Here is a 7554-nt window from a genome sequence, read left to right as displayed (position 1 = left end):
AGCATGAAATAAATCATTTCTGTTTGCCACACACACACACACACACACACACACACAGTCAAGGGAGGTGGTACTATTGCTGCTCTGGGTCATGTGTTTCAGTGGACAGAACGTAGAGCGTAAAGTTGTGCAGTAGAGGCTGTAATCCCTCAGCGCTGACCCCGTCACCATCAGCCCACTGCCGTCTGCACTGATCAAAGCCTGTCCGCTCACTCCACCGGCTACTTTGGGCCTGAAATATGGCCCATTGGTTTTAGCTGGCCGCGGCCCCTTCTGCTGAACCAAACAATGTGGAACCAAACGCAGCTGCTCGTGCTTCGGTTATTGACAACGGAGGAAGTAGAGAGACAGAGGAGATGAGACGGGGCCAAGAGATGACAGACCTTAATTAATAGCAAAGAAAGAGCGTAGAAGAAAAGCATGGACACATTTAGTAAAGAGAGAGGATAAATTAGCAGGAACTATTAAAAGCTCAAATGTTGACAGATACTATAACTATAAGCTCATGATAACACATACTAAGAATATTTATCATTTCAAATATTCTCAATGAAAGCAGCACTGAGGAAATGTAGCTTTGACACTGAACTCAGACAGATAGAGATAATTCACTCCATATCACTCTATCCTCACATTCATGATGTTTAAAACCTGTTTGGAAAACAAAAAGAGATTCATTGCATCTCTTGTCCATAAATTGACTTTCAAACATCTCTGCTGATAATCCAGTATGAACGCTCATCAGTTTGTTCCAAGTGCGCTGGTGGACTAGATGAACCAGAAAAACCATGTTTGATGACTAATTCGCCAGCTACGTTTTACTTTGAAAAGCACAACTATGCTGGTCCACCAGCATAAACCATCAGCAATCAACATAAACCAGCCTGGACCGGTATGGGAACTCATGAACAAGGAATGTGAACTAGCACCATGTGCTATAAAAGTCTTTTTCAGAGTCATACTGCATAATGTGTTGTATGATGAAAAAAAAAAGATGTCGTTATCTGAAAACGATCCCATCCACTACAGCTCTCAGATAAACTCCAACATGTCATGTTCAGTGCAGGGATTAACATTATGGTATTGTTAAAGAACTGCTGAATAGCCTGTTAACATAAAGCCCCCGGCTGCAGCTTCATGTCATCTAAACTCTTTATTTATAGCTTATGGTAGCCAATTTTTTATGTTTGTTTGTAGGCTTTTTACAGATAATAATTACACATTTTGGATTTTGTGAACCAACAACATTACAGCAGCATCAGAGCGCTAGGTGTCTTAATCACACATAACTTTGTTTTAATAGCCTATTAATCAAATTGGAACCAGAAAGAAAACTCTACTGTTAAAGTAATTACATGAAGAATACGACGCAGGAGAAGAAAGTTCAACACTATTCAGTAATAACAAAAATGAAACACAAATATGTCATTTTTGCTTATTAGTATGGTTGAATTGGATAATCGAAGGTCAGTTATTGATTAATAAAATGGGATTAAATACATAAATGATATTTGTCTTATTAAACATATTTAATTATTGCAGGTTTGTATAATATTCCGAGTGTGCATTTGACAATTATTATTCATATTGAGGAATACCGAATGTGTTTTTGTGCAGGTGAGATGAGTGCATACATGTAGATATTTAGTCTAGAACTACAGTGAGATCGCTCTGCACTTACTCCTGATTTCTCTCAACATGGCAACACCAGAGCTGTCACTCAATACATGAGAAACACAGTAACTGTAATTAAAAAGTAATGCGTTACTTTACTAGTTACTTTAAAAAGTAATCTGATTACGTAACTCGCGCTACTTGTAATGTGCTACCCACAACACTGATGATTAGTAACTTCATTACATGGCTAAAAGCACGTGCATTAATATGTTGTCCTCAAATATTTATGAAATTGCTTGTCCACGCATCCTGCTCCTCAGGAAGGATTTCTCAGAGAGGATTTACTCTTCAGGCCCAGTAACATCAGTGAGATCAGGCTAATCAGTCCGGCTGTCAGCTGCATGGCGTTCCAGTTCATTCCAGAGGTGCTCACTGGGGTTGAGGTCAGGGCTCTGTGCAGGCCTGTTCTCACCAAACCGTTTCTGGATGGACCTCTCTGTGTGCCGGGGCCACCGTCGTGTTCAAACAGGAAAGTGCCTTGTGGAAACTCCGCACACCACACTGGAAGTGCACAATCCCATAGAATGTCATTCTGTGATTTTAAACCCCAGGCTCATTGGAGAAACATGCCTGTGGCCATATTTATGTAAGGCAGCGGCTATTTGCACTAAGTGTAAATAGCAATGGATTCCATTTACACTAAGTGAAAATAGCAGTATTTTTTTAGTGATATGCTATTTACACTAAGTGCAAATAGCTAGATTCTATTTACACTGTTAAAATAGCAGGATTTTCTGCTATTTATACTACTTATTGCAAATAGTGGCAATTATCTGCACCTCAGTATTGTAGTACATTATAAAACAGTATGTAATAACTTACTGAGTGTAAATTTAAATTTTAATTCAAATTATTAAATGGATGCCACCTTATTGGGACAAAAGCCCTACACTTACCCTAACCCTACCCCATACTTTATTTTCAACTTTTTGATTATTTCCTTCATTTTTATTAAAAATAAATGCTTTTCTGATGTGATTTGAAATTTGAAAAGGGAGAAAAAAAGTTCGAAAAAAGGCGGATTCGAGCCCATGTCGAACCCGTCAAAAGGAGTATGATACACACTTTACCGTCCGCGCCAGCAGAGCTGACAACTAATAACTGTCTTAATCATACGCTGGTGGGCGGTGTTAGTGGAAACAGACTCTCCGTTTATGTAAACTGATATTGCTGCTTGCACCGCGACACTTTCAAAGCGAAACGTCCAGTGAGTGGCGCTAAAAGCGCAATCAGTTTTTAGTGAATCTGGCGGCGTTTTCATCACGGATTGTTGTATCATTGAGAAATCAAATGTCCAGTGAGTGGCGCTAAAAGCAGGTTCAATTTGACCTAAAACAAATAAAGGCAAATCTGGCCGTTTTAATTCGTTAGCAGTTGCATGTAGGTGTAGTGTTGCCAATTTAGCAATTTTGTTGCTAAATTTAGCAGCTTTTCACACTACAACTTTTTCTTCCAAAAGCACCTAGCAACAAATTTAGCTATTTTTAAAATTTATTTGGCAACTTTTAGCAACTTTTGGTAAGTGGCACACATTTTCCATCTAAATTACACGAAAAGAGGAAACCAAAGATGCCTAGCAGTACACACATCACACGAATTAAGTTAGCTGCTATTTGCAATTGTTCAGTTTAATAATACTAATAACTGAATAACTGAATAGTTGTTCATTTTTGATACACTTTGTTAGTAGCTTGTTGATCAGTTAGTACACTGTAAGAAAAATGGAAAAAGTGCTAGTAATTTTCCAGGACATTTTCCGTTATCCATTATTATTTATCTATTGTAAGCCTGTAACCCCGAAAACACAAAATACAATGCGTAATTTAAAATGTAGAGAAAAAACCAAATCAATATGGAAAATTCCTTCATATTAACATAGTAGATTGTGCCCTATTTTTATAGACTTTTCTTGGAGTGTAGCATACTAACTAACTGCTAATACATTGCTTAAAACTATAATTGTTCAGAATGTGTAGTTTTACTAGTTTACTAGCTAATAAAAAAAACTTAAATTGTAATTGTTCAAAAATGTGTAAGTGTTCAATAATTCAATGTTGTATTTAAAAATACAGTTATATTTTAATATTATATTACGTTATATTATTTTACGAACAAATCAAAATTAACATATAAAATATATTTTTGCTGAGATTTGATGTAGTGACACAATTTTGCGTCGTAATTACGTAATGATGTCATCGTGCAATGACTTCACAATGTCATTTAACAACTTTTAGCAACAAATCGACCTTCCTTTAGCAACTTACCCTGAAAATTAGTTGGCAACACTATACCGCGGCAGTTCAGAAATGAAACTAAAAAGGTTCATGCTCTATAGTGTTCGAACCAGCTAAACTAAACCCTACAGTCCCTACCCTAAACCAACATATAGTGTTAACAAAAGCAAAGGTGAGATAAAAAGCTGAAGCAACCATGCCATTTTATCTTGCTTCTAGAAGTCTTTGAACTATTTTATTGCATTATTACGAGACTCCAGCGCTGTACCAGGTGAGCTACAGAGCAAGTTTACTATGCCAGAAAAGCCACATGTGGAGCTAGTTATGTGATGCAAACATCAAAATCACAAATCATGCACTATGGTAAACGTGTTTTGAGCTCATAACAGTATTGTGCAAGGAACTGCAAGAAAATTTACTAATTATTAATGGCAACACTTTATTTTTTAAGGACAAAGTTTCACTGTTAATTATGACTTTTGTCTCAATAAACACCTAAATTGCTGTTTATGAATAGTAAGGTAGTTGTTAAGTTTAGGTATGGGGGATCTAGAAATATGGTCATGCCGAATAAGGCTTTATATAATATGTGCTTTATAAGTACTAATAAACTGCCAATATGCTAATAATATGCATGCTAATCAGCAACTAGTTAATAGTGAGAATTGGTCCTTAAAATAAACTGTGACTTTATTGATTTTAAAAATCAGTTTATTTCAGCTGGAAACTGCAGTGAATTGTAAGTACAAGTACAGGTACATTTTATTTTGAGTTTTGCAAAACTGTAGGTAGCAGAACGTTTTTCCTTTGGTTGAATATTTTCCTTCAGTGTAACCAGGAAAAACGTTGCATTCAGGCAGTCAGTGTGCCAGCGTGTCAGCAATGTCAACAGCTCCAGCTTCATGATATACTCACATCAGAAACCCATTTCATTGAGTTCTTTTGCTGCTGAATTATCATTTTTAGGAGCAGTAGTAAGAACAGATTGACGATGTTTACCCTGTAAAAAATGATCGTGATTTTAACGGTAAAAAACTGTGAAAATGCTACAGTAAAAACCTGTTAAATGGTTAAAGGTAAGTTCCTGTAACATTTGTAAACTGACGTTCCCAGAATTCCCTGCGTTGCATTTCAAATTTTGTTTGAATTTGATGTTTTTTCTTTGAAATAACTATGTTTCTTCTTAGTTTTTTCTTATCAGTTATGTTTATTAGGGTTGTATGTTACATCTAATGTTGTTAAATTAATGTTTATTGCATATTTCAGTTTAATGAGTCTCACCATGATGGTGTTTAGTACTTGTGTGAATGACACTGTGCACCTTCTATATATGTTATTATTTAAAAGCTGTTTGTGATAACAAACCTAAAATGTTGTTACCGTATTCTTTATGGTAGAATTCCAGCAACCACAGCTGCCGTTTTATTACCATAAATTTTACAGATTTTTTTTACAGTGTATGTATATCAGGAGTTATTGGTCCATCAGCATCACACTGATGGAATTTTGGCTCTTTAGCAAACTATTCAAAAGAGGGCTGTGTGTTTTAATTCAGCATCCATTACCCGTTTGCTCAAAGGTGGCTCATTCATACATTGTCAGGAAAATGTGCAATAACTGTAACTGAGGTACAAAATTTTCCCTTTAAATTTCTCTCGTTTTTCATTTTTCTTACCTGCAGACTTTCCTCTGGCCGCTCACGTGCCATCATACACTGCTCGTCTGTGGGTTTGCATGAGGCTTTGAGGACAGACCAGGGTAAATGTGCTGTTTAGAGTGACAGTGATCGAGTTACTACATCTCCTAACTCACAGAACGATCCCATACAAAGTCCTGCTGCCTGAATTAGTCACACATGTTTGCATATGTACACAAACACGCCCAGCAACAAACACACAGGCAAACATGGCCACACAGATACACATGCATGCAACACTGGTGGTCCTGTAAGGAGCGTCTTAAGGCCCTCTCTCTGTCTGTCTCCTTTATCTTACCTGGGAGACCCAGACAAAGGCGCATTCTCTGCGAATAAACAGGCCCATCATGTTTGGGCTTCTCTCCTAAGAAAACAGCGTCTTCAGGAGGAAAATGAACAGCCAATGGTTAGCCAACATCGCGGTCTGTTTTGCATGCCAATCATATCTGCCAAACAGTTAAAGAGTGGAAATTTACCGAGAGATGCATGCTTTTCTACCAAAGCGCTCCGTGTTTGAGTAGTGGATTGAGGAGATGTGCATGCAAACAGAGCTTCTTCGATTGCCCCGTCGCACACGTGCGTGTCTCGCTCTGCCGAGAACCATCACTTTCCATTCTCGCTGAGTATAGCCAGAGTTCATGCTGTTCATTCACATGTGCCTGGATGCCCGTAGACAGGAACGAGGGAAGAGTTCAGATCGTTCCCAGGTACCGCGTTTCGGCAGCCTTTTATTGGCCTTCTAAATTAGCCTGTGTTTGGCTTGAACTTTATCAGAGCCCCGGCCGCAGGGACATTGAAGTGCCTCCTGCTAAAGACTACCATGAACAGCTTTATGGGGGCAGATAGCATTTTATCTGACCATCTAGATAAAAAAGCCAGGGTTGTTCCTGGCTGTGGCGCTTGAGAGGGCTTTTCCCAGATCTGGAGCATGTTGAATTCCTAGGCCTGGCAGTAAATTGTGTTTGAGACAGAAATGTTTTTCTGGACAGATTTCACCCTGAAGAGGCTGGAATGCACAGCCTTGTCATACAGAAAATGTAAATCAGCAGGTCATTGTTTCATTCATCATTTTTGGCAAAGATTAAACTGTAATAGACAATAAACTATCTATAGTTGATGGTACATTTACGTCTTCTTTATTATTGCCAAATTTCTCATCTGGCTTTCTATCTAGTTGATGCCCCGTGAAACAGCCACAATAAAATGCAATACTGTATAAGTTATAAAATAACTAGCACATTTATGCAACAGTATGTAAAAGCTTCATAAACATATCCACTGTTCCTTCTTTGCAGATCTGGTTATTACCAGGCATCATATTGCTACACTCTAAAAAATGCTGGGTTAAATACAACTCAGTGCTGGGTAAACATTGAACAGAACACATGCTGGGTTGTTTTCAACCAACAGTTGGGTTAAATGCTTAACCCAACCTTCTGGGCAGTAACCCAATCGCTGGGTTCGTCCATATTTTACCCAGCGCTGGGTTGTATTTAACCCAGCATTTTTTAGAGTGTGATGCACCTCTCATTCAGGTTTTGTAAATGACTGAGTGTGAACGGTTCAAAAACTCAATAGCACCACCAAAACTGCCTGGATTAGCATATATATATTTTTTGTTCCCTCTCATTTCTTTTGATGTCTGAAATGTTCCTCCTACTCCTGAATAAGCAGCCTGATCTCAGAGGACATCAGCTGAGAGATGGGCTGCAAATACAGTTTATCATTTTCAGACCAAAGAGCACAAACCAGAAAATTCTACAAAAATGAAGTCTGGCTGCAGGAAACTGCATGATTCTCTCTAGTCACTTACCTTTAATCTGCAAACTGCGTTATTTTAATTGTTTAATTTGCAGTAACAAAAGAGTCTCCTCATACAAACTGTATATGTGTTTTTTGCCTTTCTGAATCTCTCTCTCTGTCTTTAGCACACACCCTGACAGC

This window comes from Onychostoma macrolepis, chromosome 21 (genome assembly GCF_012432095.1).
Source record: "Onychostoma macrolepis isolate SWU-2019 chromosome 21, ASM1243209v1, whole genome shotgun sequence".
Taxonomy (NCBI): domain Eukaryota; kingdom Metazoa; phylum Chordata; class Actinopteri; order Cypriniformes; family Cyprinidae; genus Onychostoma; species Onychostoma macrolepis.
Note: the sequence above shows the minus strand (reverse complement) of the source record.